The sequence below is a fragment of the Bombina bombina genome, chromosome 6 (genome assembly GCF_027579735.1).
Source record: "Bombina bombina isolate aBomBom1 chromosome 6, aBomBom1.pri, whole genome shotgun sequence".
NCBI lineage: Eukaryota > Metazoa > Chordata > Amphibia > Anura > Bombinatoridae > Bombina > Bombina bombina.
Window position 1 is genome coordinate 427,794,816 of NC_069504.1, and position 20,566 is coordinate 427,815,381.

General features: G+C 39.1%; 1 protein-coding gene across 2 annotated transcripts in view; it reads left to right on the forward strand.

The window, feature by feature from the left end:
• Window positions 1-20,566, forward strand: part of AFF4 (ALF transcription elongation factor 4) — a 433,430-nt gene that overhangs the window by 13,238 nt on the left and 399,626 nt on the right. The gene's annotated exons all lie outside the window — the stretch shown is intronic.

Consider the following 20,566-nt stretch of genomic DNA (forward strand, 5'->3'; position numbering starts at 1 on the left):
GTAGTGTAAGGTTAGGTGTTAGTGTAACTGTGGGTATGGTGTTCTTTTAGTGATATGCAGTGTTGTTTTTGCGCCGAACATATCTTTTGGAATTGTCGCCAAAAAGTTCAACTTTGGTTTCATCAGAACAGAACACCTTCCACAACATGCTTTTGCAAAATTTAGCTGGGCATGGATGTTGTTTTTTTGTAAGAAAAGGCTTCCGTCTTGCCACTTTACCCCATAGCCCAGACATATGAAGAATACGGGCGATTGTTGTCACATGTACCACACAGCCAGTACTTGCCAGATATTCCTGCAGCTCCTTTAATGTTGCTGTAGGCCTCTTGGTAGCCTCCCAGACTAGTTTTCTTCTCGTCTTTTCATCAATTTTGGAGGGACATCCAGTTCTTGTAAATGTCACTGTTGCACCATATTTTCTTCACTGTGTTCTATGGTATATCTAATGCCTTGGAAATTATTTTGTACCCTTCTCCTGACTGATACCTTTTAACAATGAGATCCCTCTGATGCTTTAGAAGCTCTCTGCGGACCATGGCTTTTGCTGTAGGATGCGACTAACAAAATGTCAGGAAAGACCTACTAGAACAGCTGAACTTTTATTTGGGGTTAATCAGAGGCACTTTAAATGATGGCAGGTATGTACTGACTCCTATTTAACATGGTTTTGAATGTGATTGCTTAATTCTGAACACCGCTACATCCCCAGTTATAAAAGGGTGTTCACACTTATGCAACCATATTATTTTAGTTTTTTATTTTTATTTCCCTTTACCTAAAAGATTTCAGTTTGTTTTTCAATTGAGTTGTACAGTTTATAGGTCACATTAAAGGTGGAAAAAGTTCTGAAATGATTTTTCTTTGTCATTTTTTTACATCACAGAAACCAGACATTTTAACAGGGGTGTGTAGACTTTTTATATCCAGTGTGTGTGTGTGTATATCTATATATATCTCTCTATATATCTATATCTCTCTATATATCTATATCTCTCTATATATCTATATCTCTCTATATATCTATATCTCTCTATATATCTATATATATATATATATATATATATATATCAATGAACAGATGGCTGCACTCACTGGTCCTTTTAAATAAATATCTTTATTTGTGTGACGTTTCGGGGACCGTATCCCCTTCCTCAGACAGAGAACACATACAGAATGCATCCTTTTATACAAACAAACACCAATGAAATATAAGCCCCACCCCCAAAATGAAAAAAAAAAACCCCCGCCAAAGGTTGTCATAGCAACCACCCAAACAATGTGAACACCCATACAGCTCCCCCAATGAATAGGAGAATAAACAAATAAAAATCAAAATCAATAACAGATCTAGGCAAAACCTAACAACTAAAGTCTGTCTTCAATTATACATGGTTAAATTCGTAGCTTACATATGCTACCACCTACTATGTAACAGTTATGGAATACAGGCATACATGGTACTGACATAAACTGTATCTGCCCATTGCAAAAAAATTGAATCTGCCCATAGCAAAAAAGCCATATTTCTCGTGCTTCTGATCCTTATATTAAAGTACTCACATTAATTAAGAGCGGGCATGCAATCCATATCGGGCATTTACAAATAAACAATATACAGTAAAAGCGCTGTGCTGACATACCTAACAGAGCTGGAGCACGGATATGAGCTGTTATTTGCCCCTCATAGGATATGTAAGCACCAGCGATATGCCTTAGGTAATATCAGTGTGTCTCCGGGTTGACAGCTGATTGTTTGTTTACATCTGGTAGCATAGTGACGTACCAGATGCTGTTTCCGGGTGATACACTGATAGCGCCGCCCCTTGGCTTGCTTGTATGCGCGGTCCGTGCTCCAGCTCTGTTAGGTATGTCAGCACAGCAATCTATAAAGAGAAGAAAAAACAGAAGCGCCACATGGCCCAATATTGTTTGGTCCAATTTTGTAGATCTTGAGATAAGAAACAAACTCACATTTAGAAGAGCACCTCAGTTAGTGCTATAGGGGCAGTCTGGGATCTATTCGGTCACCCAGAAGACCAACTTCCTGCACAGGAACTGATGTCTATGTGGACAGAGAAGAGACACAAGTGCCTATATGGCCTAGTATTGTTGGTACAAGTGATCAAACTCAGATAATAAGAGTGGTACTCACAATGTATAAAGCACCTCTTTTGATGCTATGGGAGCATGACGGGATCAATTTGGTCACCCAACAGACTTATGGCAAGGCATCCAGGAAAAATTTAATGGTTCACAGGATCCCAGGATGGTCAAAGTAATGAATATCCTCAGATAAAAAGGCAAAAAAATTCCCAAAAAAGGAGCAGCAAGTGTTCAAATACTAAAACTGACTTTATTAAAAATAAATAAAATAACAGGCAACGCGTTTCTCAGCCAATGGCTGTTTTCATCAGGCTTCATAAAATGTTTACTCTTCACCAGTGTTATTAGTTTGTGATTGATAGCTATTCACAACTGACACCACTAGCTATTATCTTTTATATTCATTTATTCACTATATCTTTTTTTATTATTACTATAACTCCTGACACACTAGAAGACTGAGTCTTCACTGTATATTATTTATCACTTAGTTTTTGTAATAGGGCGCCCCTCACTTTTTTGATGTCAGCACAGCGCTTTTACTGTATATTGTTTATTTGTAAATGCCCGATATGGATTGCATGCCCGCTCTTAATTAATGTGAGTACTTTAATATAAGGATCAGAAGCACGAGAAATAGGGCTTTTTTGCTATGGGCAGATTCAATTTTTTTGCAATGGGCAGATACAGTTTATGTCAGTACCATGGATGCCTGTATTATTTATATTTATATTTATATATATATATATATATATATATATATATATATATATATATATATATATATATATATATATATATATATATATGTGTATGTTCTTTCTCTTTCTCTCGCTCTCGCTCTCTCTCGTTCTTTCAAGCGCTCTTGGCCTTTTATTATATAGGATGCTTTTGTGATTGGCTGGTGGTCACAGGATGCAGTGGGAGTGGATATAGACATCCTTTGAAAATTCTCTTTCAAAGTTCAGACTAAGGGGTCAATTTATCAAGGGTATTTGTGCCCCTGTCCGCTGCAGCTGGCGTGCCATCCTGCCCGCGCACAGCCAATCACAGGCGGGCAAGTGCTATCTCCCCTGTCAGACGAGTCCGGAGAGATTGAACTTGCCACCTTAGAGGTGTCGAAAGGTTATGAAAACGGCTGTCTGATGAACTCTGCTTGTTAAATACGGACTTGAGGTTCTCTTGTGAGAAGCTGCAGTCGTAGGGGGTCGAAAGGCTTGTGAAGCCTTTAATAAATCGACCCCTATGTGCTGTTGCATGGTTTTGTTATCTTGCAGTTGTTAGATGTGCAAACCTTCTGCTTTGTGCTTTTTTTTTTTTTTTTTTTTTTTTATATACTACATGTTGGAGCAACTGGAACTATTTCTGAATGGTTCAGACCCGTTGGCGGGTAGTTCTTAAGATTGTATTTGTCTCCATTCTAGGTCTCGCTTGTACATGAGGTTCTTTATATCACCTGCTTAATAATGGCTCTGTCAGTGTTGTTTGTAGTCCAAGATATATTTTTCATTTTTTTTTTAGGAATTTATTATACAGAATGCAAGCAAAAAAGGAATATCTGTATCCAGTTTGTTGCATTCTTGGTATGCATGATTGCCTCTTATTTTTGTAACCTAATAGTTTAGTCCTGTTGCAGTTGAGGGACGTACATGTGCATTCATTCACAGAATATGGCTCAGATTTGGCTATCTTTTGTGCTTGTTTTATTAGTGTTAAAGTGCAACCCACAAATATCTGCATTTGCACAGATATTTGTGTATTGCACTTTAAAGCTAAGAAATCTTGTGCCAAAACAACAAGTGTCGCTGCCCCTGGCCATATTCGACATTGTTTTGTGAAATGAACTCTGAATACTCAGTGAATGCACATGCCTTACTACTTGCTACAAAAGGTAGAAAAATACTGATTTCATGGATACTTATTTATATACAAACATGAACTATTGTACTCATAACAGTGTGATGCTTGCTATATCAACATTTTAGAACAAAATAACTTTGTAGAGCTATAATCATCATGGGTGAACGGTGTAACTTTGCTTTTTTTTCTTCTCCTTTTTAAATAAAAAGTGATTAGTGGTCACGTGGTGTCTTTATCATGTGTTGTGAGTTTCAAGGAGAAAAGGGACACAAGAGTAGTCACGCTCCTTATTTTATTGTTTTATTTAAAAACTGGTTTCATTATCATTTAGTAAATGTTTTACTTAGTTTTCAAAATGTAATTCTTTTTACAAGCCTTTTTATAGAAAATATTTGGTAACATGCTTAACTAATGTCTCACTAATAATTTGTAATAAGTAAAACTGGTGGTATTGTAATCCACCACAAAGCACTATGGACTAGATTACCAGCGGAGTGCTAACTTATCCGCAAATGGGCATGCGATAAACAATCAGCTATTACTGGCTGGTTATTGCTACCACAAGGTCGCGGTAGCAATGCTCCTTAAATTAACCAGACATCAGATTTCTGGTTAATTTCATAAATGTCCCCCAGTTGGTCCCAAAATACAGTGGTGTGTTTATTTTGAAATAAAAATTGTAGCATTTTTATTTTAATAAAATAACTGCAAGAAGCAGTTATGAGGGCTGAAAGTTATTGGTTGTGGGGTGTTAGAAAAAAAGGCACTAAAAACTGCCTTTACATTGTGGTCGACTGTGTGTTCAGTATATGTATATATGTGTGTGTATATATATATATATATATATATATATATATATATATATATATATATATATATATATATATATATATATATATATATATATATATATATATATATATATATTGCACCGATACTAGTATCGGTACTGATACCAAGTATTTGCATGAGTACTTGTGCAAATGCACCGATACTTAAACCGATACCTCCACTTCCTACCCATATGCTATCTTGCTGGGTTTTTTCAAACTGCATGTTCCCATTTCATTTTAAACTGGAGTGGAGACTAAACTAAAAAATTGTTTACTACTTTTCTGACAGTACAAATTGCTGTTATTTGTATTATTGTAGGAGAGATCACTGTATCACGTTCAGACAAACCCCTGAAGTACTGGGCAGTTAATAAACAGATTTCCAGCTCTGGCTAAAATGGCCCAAAAATATCTTTCTGCCCCATGCAGTAGTTTGGAAAGTGAAAGACTGTTCAACTTAGAGTCGAACCTCCATACAAATGTCAGATTGATGTTATATAACAGCACTACAACCCAATTGTATCACCCCTTTAAATGTAATATTTTATTGTAATATTTTTTATTTATAAACCTGTTCAGTGAACTTTTTTATTATTTCATAATGTCTTTTGAATTACAGTCTTTTATAATTATAAAGAAGGAGTCTTAAATAATCAGTCTGTATTGTGCTTGGTAAACTGTCACATGACATAAAAAAAGTATCGGTAATTGGTATCGGCAAGTATTTGAAAACAAGTATTGGTACTTGTACTCAGTCATAAAAAAAAATGGTATCGGTGATATATTGATATAGATATATATATATATATATATATATATATATATATATATATATATATATATATATATATATATATATATATATATATATATATATATATATATATATATATATATATATATATATATATATATATATATATATATATATATATATATATATATATATATATATATATATATATATATATATATATATATATAGCGTGAGGGTGTCCCTCTTTAAAATGTTGGGAGGTATACCATAATATGACTCATTATTTCCTTGAGGGTTTCTAATGTTATTTTATGAACGGGGATTGCAGTTAATAGCACTCTACTGTAGACCAGTTTATTCTTGATATGCTGATGTCCCTATTCATGCTGTGTGTATGTAGATCCTAAATTATGTGTTTGGGGCTTGCTCCACTAACAGTTTATCATATTTACACCTTGCTTCATATGTTGCACATTACCTGATAAAAGATGCTTCTTGCTCATTTGAAAATATTAAAGTGAAAGTAAAACGCTAGGATTTACTATTGAAACAAATAAAGGGGACTTTCATGATGTATAAGATACTTCATGTAGAAAGCTCCTTTATTTGTTTCAACTGATCGCCGCCCTAAACTGCTACAGCAGCCGACGGAAAAAAAAATTGGCTAAGAGGTGACGTTTTCACCTCTTAGCCAATAGCCGTGCTGTAAATCCGGCTCCCATGGGCACCAAGCCGGATTTACCGCACGGCTATTGGCTAAGAGGTGAAAACGTCACCTTTTAGATAAAAAAAAATGTTTTTGCCGTGGGCTGCTGTACAAGGTAAACACAGAGATCGATTGACTCAAAGGAGCTTTCTACATGAAGTATCTTATACTTCATGAATGAAAGTCCCCTTTGTTTCAATAGTAAATCCTAGCGTTTTGTAAAACGCTAGGATTGACTTTCACTTTAAGTGTAGAGTACAGTGTCACACCACAAGCATTATATAAGGTATTACTTTACAGCCTCATTTATAAAACATAAGCCCACAATTATCATTAAACATTCCATGATCAAATCTTATATCCTGGAAACAACCCCTTAAAATAAGTACCCCTATATAATTAAATATGGGACATAATATTGTAAAAAATATAGATAGGAGTTGAGCAGCCTATATAGTAAAAGCATAATGGTTGTACAAAAAGCACTGCAAAACTATACACAGGGGAGGAATAAAAATGAGGTCATATTCTATACCTAGATGAACAGATATATACAAATTATATAAGGTACAACAAATTACTCAATTTTAAGAGTTAAGTTATAGCTATTCCCTCCGGACCTGTTATGAGGTAAATCTCCTATTAGGTGAATACTGTTCATGTTTACTATATATCATTTTCCCTCTATACCCTATTTTATCTGACATTTTGTCTTCCCTAAGAAGGCAATTGCTATACCTTTTTATAGATAGTCTTTCCCATACCACACTGTCTTTTGGTTAAAATTATTTTGCGAATCAGGACAAGTAGATTGTCGCTAGGGACACGTAGATTGTGCTACTGCTTTAGTCCCTTGGACAAGTAGTTTTAAAAAAAATAAATAAATACACACCCCTGTAGAAGTACCATTCACCCAAAGAAGGGGGGAGTGCTTGAATCACAGTATTCCTGAACACCGATATTGCACAAAGAACAAGCAGTTCACATTAAAGGACCAGTCAACACATTAAATTTACATAATCAACAAATGCAAGATAACAAGACAATGCAATAGCACTTAGTCTGAACTTCAAATGAGTAGTAGATTTTTTATAATAAATTTCAAAGTTATGTATATTTCCACTCCCCTTGTACCATGTGATAGCAATCACCCAATCACAAATGCATATACTTATAGTCTGTGAATTCTTGCACATGCTCAGTAGGATCTGGTGACTCAAAAATTGTAAATATAAAAGACTGCACATTTTTTTTTAATGGAAGTAAATTGGAAAGTTGTTTAATATTACATGCTGTATCTGAATCATGAAAATTTAATTTAACCTGAGTGTCCCTTTAACTAGGGTTGCACCGATACTAGTATATGTATACTTGTACTCGTGCAAATGCACCGATACTTAAACCGATACCTCCACTTCCTACCCATATGCTATCTTGTGGTGTTTTTTCAAACTGCACTGTACAAATTGCTGTTATTTGTATTATTGTAGGAGAGATCACTGTACCTCGTTCAGATAAACCCCTGAAGTACTGGGCAGTTAATAAACAGATTTCCATCTCTGGCTAAAATGGCCCAAAAATATCTTTCTGCCCCATGCAGTAGTGTGGAAAGTGAGAGACTGTTCAACTTAGAGTCGAACCTCCTTACTGATAGCAAAAACAGACTTATAGCTGAACATGCAGAGATGCTTCTAACTTGCCACTAACTTTTGAAAAATTATTCTAATTGCTATTTTGCCTTTTTTACTGCTAGTTCTCATCTTGCACAGTTATGTTCAAAACATACTGTACTCTGAGGAACATCTATAGCCAGGGTTGGACTGGGAATAAAAAGCAGCCCTGGAAAAATATGAAGACGAGCCCTATTTCAGTTGAGTCGGTAGAATGCACGTCCCATTTTTCTCATAGGGGTTTACTGGGACACTCCTTCCCCAATATTTTTTCAGAATTAAATTATTACTTTGTATTAAATACAAATGTCAGATTGATGTTATATAACAGCCCTACAACCCAATTGCATCACCTCTTTAAATTTTAATATTTTATTGTAATATTTTTTATTTATAAACATGTTCTGTGAACTTTGTGACAAATAAATAAAACTGTTTTATTATTTCATGTCTTTTGAGTTACAGTCCTTTATAATTATAAAGAAGGAATCTTAAATAATTAGTCTTTATTGTGCTTGGTAAACTGTCACATGACATTAAAAAGTATCGGTAATTGGTACCGGCGAGTATTTGAAAACAAGTATCGGTACTTGTACTCGGTCATAAAAAAATGGTATCGTTGCAACCCTAACATTAACCCTGCAATGCTAAGACCATAATACCACCTCTGAGGTAGCCAATCCAGATATCAACTACTCCACATGATTGTTTCATGACAATCATGTATAATTTCAGTAAATAGAATATTTTTCCAGTCATCCACTGTGAAATGTCTGTATTGTTTGGCCCATGCTAAACATTTAGAAGTGGTTTATAGATAATACTTTGCTAGTCTTCATTAAAATTTGCCTTTGCTTCATAGAGTAGGAATGTTTATTTCTTAAAGGGACAGTGTACTGTAAAATTGGATTCTGCTAAATTGAGGCCTCAACAAGTCTGGGAACTTTTGAGTTACTATTTCCTGAGTGCCTCAAAAATTGTGGGTCCTAGTAAATAGAAGCTAAGAAAGCAGGAATACTGGCTAGAACATCCCATCCCTGTTGCAGTGCAACTGACCACTCACCATTCATTGATGTGCTAATGGAATGGCCTTTTTTAAAAATTTTTTTGTAATTTTAGATAAACCCATGAGTATAAACACTACAGTAACAGCTGTACATTAGCATGTATTTATTGGTATTGTTTTTAAATCTGTTTTAAATGTCAAAACCCCCCAGTTATAGTAAGTATTCTAGTATAAATAAAATCATAAAGGAGTGGTATTTAAATTTGCTGAAGTGAAAGCATATATGCTAAGGTATTTAGCTTGAGGTAGTGAGAGGACATCCAAGATGAGATATGAGAGAGACAGTTGGTGACACGGGTTAGCAAGGAAGGAGTTAATTCTGGTGCAGAGAGGTAGATTTGGGTATTGTCGGCATACAAGTGATAATAAAAACCCATGGGACTTTATTAAGGGACCTAGTGAGGATGTGTAGATTGAGAAGAGAAGGGGACAGAGGACAGAGCCTTGCGGTACCCCAACAGAAAGAGGTAACGGGGCAGAGGATACCCCAGAGAAGGTTACACTAAAGGTACGGTTAGACAGATAGGAAGAGTACCAAGAGAGAGAGATGTGTCACAGATGCCGAAGGATTAGAGGGTTATAGAGCAAGAGAGGGTGGTCGACAGTATCAAAGGCTGTAGACAGATCAAGGAGGATAAGTAGAGAGAAGTGGCCTTTTTTATTTTGCTGTGAGTAGGTCGTTGGTAACCTTAACAATTGCTGACTCTGAGTGAAGGGGGCGAAATCCAGATTGCAGTGGGTCAAGGAGGGAGTTTAATGTAAGGTAATGGGATAGACGTGCATATACTAGCTTTTCAAGAAGCTTTGAGGCAAGAGGTAATAGGGAAATAGGGCGGTAGTTGAATGGGGAGGTTGGATCGAGAGGTTTTTTTGATGATAGGTGTGACTAATGCATGTTTAAGAGATGTGGGAACTATACCAGTGCTGAGGGAGAGGTTGAAGATGTGTGTGAGTATAGGGGTAAGGGTAGAAGAGAGGGAGGGGAGTAGTTGTGAGGGGAAAGGTAGTGAGGTGAGAGGATAGTATAAGGGCAGAAACTTCATCCTAACAGGGGCAAAATAGCTAAATTTATGGCTATGTGGGTTTTGGATGATTGTGAGCTTTTTAGGGGGTGGGAGACCGGTAGTATGTTGAGAGCTGATTTCAGTTCTGATGGAGTCGATTTTGTTGTTGAAGTAGCTGGCAAAATCTTGGGCTGAGAGAAAAGTTGTGGTGGGGAGGTGGGGGTGGGCGGAGAAGAGTATTAAATGTGGAGAACAGACGTTTTGGGTTTGAAAAGAGAGTAGAGAAGTAGTGTTGCTTATATAGATTAAGGGCAGAATAGTAAGAGTTCAAGATGAACTTATAGTGAAGAAAGTCAGCAGAACTCTGAGAATTCCTCCAGTGTCGCTCAGCAGTACGGGAACATCTACGTAGGTAACGTGTCAGAGGAGTGTGCCAGGGCTGAGGATGAGTGTATGTTTTCCGAGCTATGGTAGGTGGGGCCAGGTTATCAAGGACCAATGTAAGACTGGAGTTATAGTGGAAGATGGATTCATCAAGACAGGAAATGGAGGGGATGGAAGAGAGAAGAGGTTCGAGAGCGCTAGCGAGCTGTTGCTGATCTAATGACTTGATTCTTCTGTGAAGTTTAATGTGGGGGGTAGAAGGAGGGAGAGTTGTAAGGAAGCAGGGTGATGGTACAAGTGAGGAGGTGGGGGTCAGAAAGAGGGAAAGGTGAGTTTGTGAAGATTGAGAGAGGATTAGGAGAGATGTCGCCAGCATGAATTTAAAAGAACATTAAACACTTTGAGATGATATATAGTGTGTATATGTGTGTGTGTTTGTGTATATATGTATATGTGTGGGTGTATGTATGTGTGTGAGATATATATATATATATATATATTAATTAGGGATGCACCGAAATTTCGGCCGAAAATGGCATTTTTGGCTTTATCGTTTTTTTTTGCCTGTTATTTTCGGTAAAATTATTTTGTAGCATGTTTCAAATTTGATGCTAGCCTAGAGCTGCTGTTTAAAGGCTGTGATACACTGCAAGCGGAGCGGCGCGCAGCATGTAGATGCGGCTGTGCACGCTCAGTGTGTCCTGCCTTTTCATCTCTGAGCACTCGGCTGCATCAGGTCGCTAGGCTGAGCGCACAGAGATGAAATATTTCAACTTCAGAAGCGATGCGACGCAGTGCGAAGCAGCTGCTTCGCCTCGCACCGCCTCGCTTGCAGTGTGTCACAGCCTTTAGTTTATTATTTTACTTACTGTTCTGCATATGAGTTTTCTAGGACTATAATTGGTAAAAAAAAAAAAACCCTGTTAAATATGATTATGTTACATAGAACTAAATGAAGAATAATACAGTATATTGATATTTATAATTGTTTTATGCACCAAAATTTTGGTCACAGAAAACTTTTGGCCGAAAATGGTATTCTTTTTTGCCTGTTTTTTTTTTCTTTTTTCTTGGCTCTAATTATGCAAACAAAAAAAAAACCACAAAAAAAAAATAAATTTGAAAATAATTTGAAACAATACATTTTCGGTATCGGTTTCGGTTTTCGGCCAAGTGCATCCTGGATTTTCGGTTTCGGTCTAGAATTTCCATTTCGGATATATATATATATATATATATATATATATATATATATATATATATATATATATATATATATATATATATATATATATATATATATATATATATATTCCAGCTGTAGTTAGGAAATAATAAAGAGGTCGAGTAACAGAGATGCAAATAAATACCTGTTGCAAATCTGGTGCAAGGGAGTAATAATTTGAAAATTTTCATATAATTGCATGTAATACACTACTATAAATAATAAGATGCGCAGATACTGATATAAAAATGGCAAGTGGCAAATAAGACACTCCCCCCCCCCTGATCTTTTGCATATGAAAAGACCCTTTATACAAACAGGAGCAAGCTGGAGTAGGTAACTGACGGTATTCTCCTAAAACTTTGGGGCTTGGTTAGGAGTCTGAAAATCAGAGCAATGTTAAATAAAAAAAACAAACAAAAAAAAAAAAAACCCCTTTATTGGCTATATAAATAATCTGCAAAACATTTATGCAAAGAAATGAGTGTATAATGTCCCTTTAACATGCTGTACTTTTTATAGCACGTGGTCTATGTTCATTTCCTCCATTCCGGCTGAGACATCAACCTGAGGAGAGCGTTTCCTCTGTCTGTCTGGGTCTAGGAGGTGGTGAGTGCCCCAGCCATTGGGAGTATTAAAAAAAAATAAAAAAAATAAAAAACGAACAAAAAAAACAACTTTTTGTTTGTGTCCTTCTGTGGGTATAACCTGAGCTATGGAGGACTCTTGACATGTAATAAGGTACTTCTTCTGTACTAAATCATAACTATTTATATTGTGAGGAGGCCATGGTTTTCCCGCCCACTCAATTATGTTCCACATGCCTTAACACCATTATAAAGTCTGAGAAGGGAGACAAGCCTGCTAAGGCTATTAGTCCCTCTGAGCCGTCTACCTTTCAGGACTTGTCGTCCCGTAAGATTACTACCCTTGCTACATTAACCACTCCACATGCAGTTCCCCGTAGCACATCTAATCCTCCATCCGGAGGGGGCCTTCTTCCTGCTGACTTTGCTGCACAGTTACAAACGGCGGTGTCTGCGACCCTCAGTGCATTACTTTGCTCTAACAAACGCAAGAGAAAGGTTAAACATAGCTATCAATAATTTATCAGATTTAGCTATTATGTCCCAGTTATCCAATGATGAGTTAACCTCTGTAGCTTTAGAGGGTGAACTTTCTGCATCAGAGTCCTTAGTGTCTAAGCCTCCTCCTGCTGCGGAGGAACCGTCCTTTAGATTTAAAATTGAGCACTTTAATTTTTTTTATTAAAGGAGGTTCTGTCTAGGTTAGAGGTTCCATAGTCCGCACTGCCCGAAGAACCTATGATACCTAAATTAGACAGTTTATGAAGACAGGAAAGTTCCTTTTGACTTTTCCTGTGTCGGTTAAAATGGCAAACATTAACAATGAATGGGAAAGAATTGGAACTTCCTTTTTCTCCCTCGTCTACTTTTAAAAGTTGTTCTTGGTCCCGGACTCTCCACTGGATTTGTGGGGCTCCATTCCTAAGGTGGATGGTGCTATCTCTACACTTGCTAAACGTACTACTATACCTCTTGAGGATAGTTCTTTGTTCAGAGAGCTGATGGATAAGAAAATTTAAACCTTTCTGAGAAAGATGTTTCAACATACGGGATTTCTATATCAACCGGAGGCTGCAGGGCTTACCTACTAGTGCGACTGTCGGAACTCGTTGAGGTGGAGTCTCCTCTCAAGGATATGTAAGACAGAATTAAAGCTCTGAGAATTGCTAATGGTTGATGTCTTGGTCTGCGGATATGACTTATAAGTCAAGACTCCTTTCTTTTTCCTTCAAGGGAAAGATTTTATTTGGTCCAGGCCTGGACTCCATTTTTTTTCTACGGTTACCGGAGGCAAGAGTGCCTTCCTACCGCAAGATAAGAACAACAAGTCTAAAGGACCACAATCTTCTAATTTTCGTTCTGACAAATCCCAACAACAATACGCCTCCAAACCCGAGCAACCCAAGAGTACTTGGAAGCCGGCTCAGTCTTGGAATAAGCCCAAGCATAATAAGAAGCCCGCCAAAAACAAATAGGCATCAAGGGGCAGCCCCCGATCCGCGATCAGATCTTGTAGGGGGGCAGACTCACTTTTTTCAGACTCTTGGTTCAGGGACGTACAGGATCCATGGGTCCTGGAGGTCATACTCAGGGATACAAGATAGGCTTTAAATCTCATCCGCCCGTGGGCAGATTCCTTCTCTCAAACCGGTCTACAGACCAGAGGGATGCCTTTCTAGAGTGCGTTTGGGACCTATCGTCCTTATGAGTTGTTATCCCGGTGCCTATCGAAGAAAGAGGTTTGAAGTTTTATTGAAACCTTTTCGTGGTCCCAAAGAATGAGGGCGCTTTCCGCCCAATTCTGGACCTAAAGTGCTTAAACAAATTTCTCAGTGTCACTTCCTTCAAGATGGAGACGATAAGGTCCATCCTTTAATTCAGGAAGGCCAGTTTATGACCACTATAGATCTGAAGGACGCTTACCTTCATGTTCCAATCCACAGGGAACACTTTCAGTTGCTGAGGTTTGCATTCCTGGACCAGCACTTCCAATTCACTTCCGTTTTTGGCCTAGCTAGTGCTCCATGAATCCTTGCAAAGGTTCTGGGGACTCTTCTAGCAGCTGTGGACTCTTTCCATTTATGAAGAAAAACTTAAATTATGCTTACCTGATAATTTTCTTTTCTTCAGATGGAAAGAGTCTACAACTCCCCACCCATATTTTTTCTGTGGGGCGTCTCTTATTTTTAATTCTTCTGGTACCTTTTCACCCTGGTATTTCTTTGACTGTTCCTTGGCTGAATGACTGGGGGATGAGGCAAGTGGGAGGAGTATTTAAGCCTTTGTCTGGGGTGTCTTTGCCTCCTCCTGGTGGCCAGGTTCTTATTTCCCAAAAGTAATGAATACAGCTGTGGACTTAACATCTGAAGAAAATAAAATTATCAGGTTAGCCTAATTTTAGGTTTTTATGTCTTTCTATTAACATAACTCCCTCCAACCACCCTCCACAAAGCTAATTTCTTCTGTTAAGTGTGATCAGTCCACGGGTCATCATTACTTCTGGGATATTACTCCTCCCCAACAGGAAGTGCAAGAGGATTCACCCAGCAGAGCTGCATATAGCTCCTCCCCTCTACGTCACTCCCAGTCATTCTCTTGCACCCAACGACTAGATAGGATGTGTGAGAGGACTATGGTGATTTTATTTAGTTTATTTCTTCAATCAAAAGTTTGTTATTTTTTAATAGCACCGGAGTGTGTTATTCCTTCTCTGGTAGAATTTGAAGAAGAATCTACCAGAGTTTTTACTATGATTTTAGCCGGAGTAGTTAAGATCATATTGCTGTTTCTCGGCCATTTGAGGAGAGGTAAACTTCAGATCAGGGGACAGCGGGCAGATTAATCTGCAAAGAGGTATGTAGCAGCTTTTATTTTCTGACAATGGAATTGATGAGAAAATCCTGCCATACCGATATATATTATCATGTATGTATATTTTACATTTGAGTATTCTGGGGAATGGTACTTCACTGGAATTACACTGTGTATATAAGACTTTAGCCTATTTGCAAGCAACAGGCTTTTTAATAACTCTTAATTTATGTTAAACGTTTTTGCTAGAATGTAAAATCGTTTTCATTTTCTGAGGTACTGGGTGAATAAAATGTTTGGGCACTATTTTTCCACTTGGCAGTTGCTTGATCTAATTCTGACAGTTTACTGATCTCTCTCACTGTTGTGTGTGAGGGGGAGGGGCCTTTTTTGGCGCTTTTGCTACGCATCAAAAATTTCAGTCAGAAGCTCATTGTTTTTCCTGCATGTTCCGGTTCATCTCTACAGAACTCAGGGGTCTTCAAAACTTGTTTGAGGGAAGTAATCTTCACAACAGAGCTGTGAGATTGTAGTTGACTGTGATAAAAAACGTTTATTCTTTAACTTTTTTTCTGCCATCAGGGTTAGTTATTCTGTGCTAATGGGAACAAGCCTTTGCTAAAATTGTGTTTTGTTTTACAAAGATTGATGCTGTAACCTTTTCAGTTTATTGATTTCAACTGTCATATATCTTTCTGTGCTTCTTAGGCACAGTACGTTTTTCATTGTATTTTACTTGAATAATATTTCCAAGTTGCAAGTTTAGTTGCTAGTGTGTTAAACATGTCTGATTCAGAGGAAGAGACCTGTACTATTTGTGCTAATGCCAAAGTGGAGCCCAATAGAAATTTATGTACTAACTGTATTGATGCTACTTTAAATAAAAGTCAATCTGTACAAATTGAACAAATTTCACCAAACAACGAGGGGAGAGTTATGCCGACTAACTCGCCTCACGTGACAGTACCTGCATCTCCCGCTCGGGAGGTGCGCGATATTGTGGCGCCCAGTACATCTGGGCGGCCATTACAAATAACATTACAAGATATGGCTACTGTTATGACTGAGGTTTTGGCTAAATTACCAGAGCTAAGAGGCAAGCGTGATCACTCTGGGGTGAGAACAGAGTGCGCTGATAATGCTAGGGCCATGTCAGATACTGCGTCACAACTTGCAGAACATGAGGACGGAGAGCTTCATTCTGCGGCTGACGGTTCTGATCCAAACAGATTGGATTCAGATATTTCAAATTTTAAATTTAAGCTGGAAAACCTCCGTGTATTACTAGGGGAGGTGTTAGCGGCTCTGAATGATTGTAACACAGTTGCAATACCAGAGAAAATGTGTAGGTTGGATAAATATTTTGCTGTACCAACAAGTACTGACGTTTTTCCTATACCTAAGAGACTAACTGAAATTATTACTAAGGAGTGGGATAGACCCAGTGTGCCGTTCTCACCCCCTCCGATATTTAGAAAGATGTTTCCAATAGACATCACCACACGGGACTTATGGCAAACGGTCCCTAAGGTGGAGGGAGCAGTTTCTACTTTAGCTAAGCGTACCACTATCCCGGTGGAGGATAGCTGTGCCTTTTCAGATCCAATGGATAAAAAGTTAGAGGGTTACCTTAAGAAAATGTTTGTTCAACAAGGTTTTATATTGCAACCCCTTGCATGCATTGCGCCGGTCACGGCTGCAGCGGCATTCTGCATTGAGTCTCTGGAAGAGAACATTAGTTCAGCTACTCTGGACGACATTACGGACAGGCTTAGAATCCTTAAGCTAGCTAATTCTTTCATTTTGGAAGCCGTAGTACATTTAACTAAACTTACGGCTAAGAATTCCGGATTCGCCATTCAGGCGCGCAGAGCACTGTGGCTAAAATCCTGGTCAGCTGATGTAACTTCTAAGTCCAAATTACTTAATATACCTTTCAAAGGGCAGACCTTATTTGGGCCCGGTTTGAAAGAAATTATTGCTGACATTACAGGAGGGAAAGGCCACGCCCTGCCTCAAGACAGAGCCAAACCTAAGGCTAGACAGTCTAATTTTCGTTCCTTTCGGAATTTCAAAGCAGGGGCAACATCAACTTCCACTGCTCCAAAACAAGAAGGATCTGTTGCTCGCTACAGACAAGGCTGGAGACCTAACCAGTCTTGGAACAAGGGCAAGCAGGCCAGGAAACCTGCTGCTGCCCCTAAAACAGCATGAATTGAGGGCCCCCGATCCGGGATCGGATCTAGTGGGGGGCAGACTTTCTCTCTTCGCCCAGGCTTGGGCAAGAGATGTCCAGGACCCCTGGGCGCTAGAGATAATCTCAGGGATACCTTCTGGACTTCAAATACTCTCCTCCAAGAGAGAGATTTCATCTGTCAAGGTTGTCAACAAACCAAACAAAGAAAGAGGCGTTTCTACGCTGCGTACAAGAACTTTTGTTAATGGGAGTAATCCATCCAGTTCCACGGTCGGAACAGGGACAAGGGTTTTACTCAAATCTGTTTGTGGTTCCCAAAAAAGAGGGAACTTTCAGGCCAATCTTGGATTTAAAGATCCTAAACAAATTCCTAAGAGTTCCATCGTTCAAAATGGAGACTATTCGGACAATTTTACCCATGATCCAAAAGGGTCAGTACATGACCACAGTGGATTTAAAGGATGCTTACCTTCACATACCGATTCACAAAGATCATTACCGGTATCTAAGGTTTGCCTTCCTAGACAGGCATTACCAGTTTGTAGCTCTTCCATTCGGATTGGCTACAGCTCCAAGAATCTTCACAAAGGTTCTGGGTGCTCTTCTGGCGGTACTAAGACCGCGGGGAATCTCGGTAGCTCCGTACCTAGACGACATTCTGATACAAGCTTCAAGCTTTCAAACTGCCAAGTCTCATACAGAGTTAGTACTGGCTTTTCTAAGGTCACATGGATGGAAGGTGAACGAAAAGAAAAGTTCACTTGTTCCACTCACAAGAGTTCCCTTCCTGGGGACTCTTATAGATTCTGTAGAAATGAAGATTTACCTGACAGAGGACAGGTTAACAAGACTTCAAAGTGCTTGCCGCATCCTTCATTCCATTCAACAACCGTCAGTGGCTCAATGCATGGAGGTAATAGGCTTAATGGTAGCGGTAATGGACATAGTACCCTTTGCACGCTTACACCTCAGACCACTGCAACTGTGCATGCTAAGTCAGTGGAATGGGGATTACTCAGACTTGTCCCCTTCTCTGAATCTGGATCAAGAGACCAGAAATTCTCTTCTATGGTGGCTTTCTCGGCCACATCTGTCCAGGGGGATGCCATTCAGCAGACCAGACTGGACAATTGTAACAACAGACGCCAGCCTTCTAGGTTGGGGTGCCGTCTGGAATTCTCTGAAGGCTCAGGGACAATGGAGTCAGGAGGAGAGTCTCCTGCCAATAAACATTCTGGAATTGAGAGCAGTTCTCAATGCCCTCCTAGCTTGGCCCCAGTTGACAACTCGGGGGTTCATCAGGTTTCAGTCGGACAACATCACGACTGTAGCTTACATCAACCATCAGGGAGGGACAAGAAGCTCCCTAGCAATGATGGAAGTATCAAAGATAATTCGCTGGGCAGAGTTTCACTCTTGCCACCTGTCAGCAATCCACATCCCGGGAGTGGAGAACTGGGAGGCGGATTTCTTAAGTCGTCAGACTTTTCATCCGGGGGAGTGGGAACTTCATCCGGAGGTCTTTGCCCAAATACTTCGACGTTGGGGCAAACCAGAGATAGATCTCATGGCGTCTCGACAGAACGCCAAGCTTCCTCGTTACGGGTCCAGGTCCAGGGATCCAGGAGCAGTCCTGATAGATGCCCTGACAGCACCTTGGGACTTCAGGATGGCTTACGTGTTTCCACCCTTCCCGATGCTTCCTCGATTGATTGCCAGAATCAGACAGGAGAGAGCATCAGTGATTCTAATAGCACCTGCATGGCCACGCAGGACTTGGTATGCAGACCTGGTGGACATGTCATTCTGTCCACCTTGGTCTCTACCTCTGAAACAGGACCTTCTGATACAGGGTCCTTTCAAACATCAAAATCTAACTTCTCTGAAGCGGACTGCTTGGAAATTGAACGCTTGATTTTATCAAGACGTGGGTTTTCTGAGTCAGTTATTGATACCTTAATACAGGCTAGGAAGCCTGTTACCAGAAGAATTTACCATAAGATATGGCGTAAATACCTATATTGGTGTGAATCCAAAGGTTACTCTTGGAGTAAGGTTAGGATTCCTAGGATATTGTCTTTTCTACAAGAAGGTTTAGAAAAGGGTTTATCTGCTAGTTCATTAAAGGGACAGATCTCAGCTCTGTCCATTCTGTTACACAAACGTCTGTCAGAAGTTCCAGACGTTCAGGCTTTTTGTCAGGCTTTGGCCAGGATTAAGCCTGTGTTTAAAACCGTTGCTCCACCATGGAGTTTAAACCTTGTTCTTAATGTTTTACAGGGCGTTCCGTTTGAACCCCTTCATTCCATTGATATAAAGTTGTTATCTTGGAAAGTTCTATTTTTAATGGCTATTTCCTCGGCTCGAAGAGTCTCTGAATTATCAGCCTTACATTGTGATTCTCCTTATTTGATTTTTCATTCGGATAAGGTAGTTCTGCGTACTAAACCTGGGTTTTTACCTAAGGTAGTCACTAACAGGAATATCAATCAAGAGATTGTTGTTCCTTCTTTGTGCCCAAATCCTTCTTCGAAGAAGGAACATCTACAGCACAATCTGGACGTAGTTCGTGCCCTAAAATTTTACTTACAGGCAACTAAGGAATTTCGACAAGCGTCTTCTCTGTTTGTCGTTTACTCTGGTCAGAGGAGAGGTCAAAAGGCTTCTGCTACCTTTCTTTTTGGCTTCGTAGCATAATTCGTTTAGCTTATGAGACTGCTGGACAGCAGCCTCCTGAAAGAATTACAGCTCATTCTACTAGAGCTGTGGCTTCCACTTGGGCCTTCAAGAATGAGGCCTCTGTTGAACAGATTTGCAAGGCTGCAACTTGGTCTTCGCTTCATACTTTTTCCAAATTTTCCAAATTTGACACTTTTGCTTCCTCGGAGGCTGTTTTTGGGAGAAAGGTTCTTCAGGCAGTGGTTCCTTCTGTATAAAGAGCCTGCCTATCCCTCCCGTCATCCGTGTACTTTTGCTTTGGTATTGGTATCCCAGAAGTAATGATGACCCGTGGACTGATCACACTTAACAGAAGAAAACATAATTTATGCTTACCTGATAAATTCCTTTCTTCTGTAGTGTGATCAGTCCACGGCCCGCCCTGTTTTTTAAGGCAGGTAAATATTTTTTAAGTTATACTCCGGTCACCACTACACCCTTGGCTTCTCCTTTCTCGTTGGTCCTTGGTCGAATGACTGGGAGTGACGTAGAGGGGAGGAGCTATATGCAGCTCTGCTGGGTGAATCCTCTTGCACTTCCTGTTGGGGAGGAGTAATATCCCAGAAGTAATGATGACCCGTGGACTGATCACACTACAGAAGAAAGGAATTTATCAGGTAAGCATAAATTATGTTTTTTTTCAGA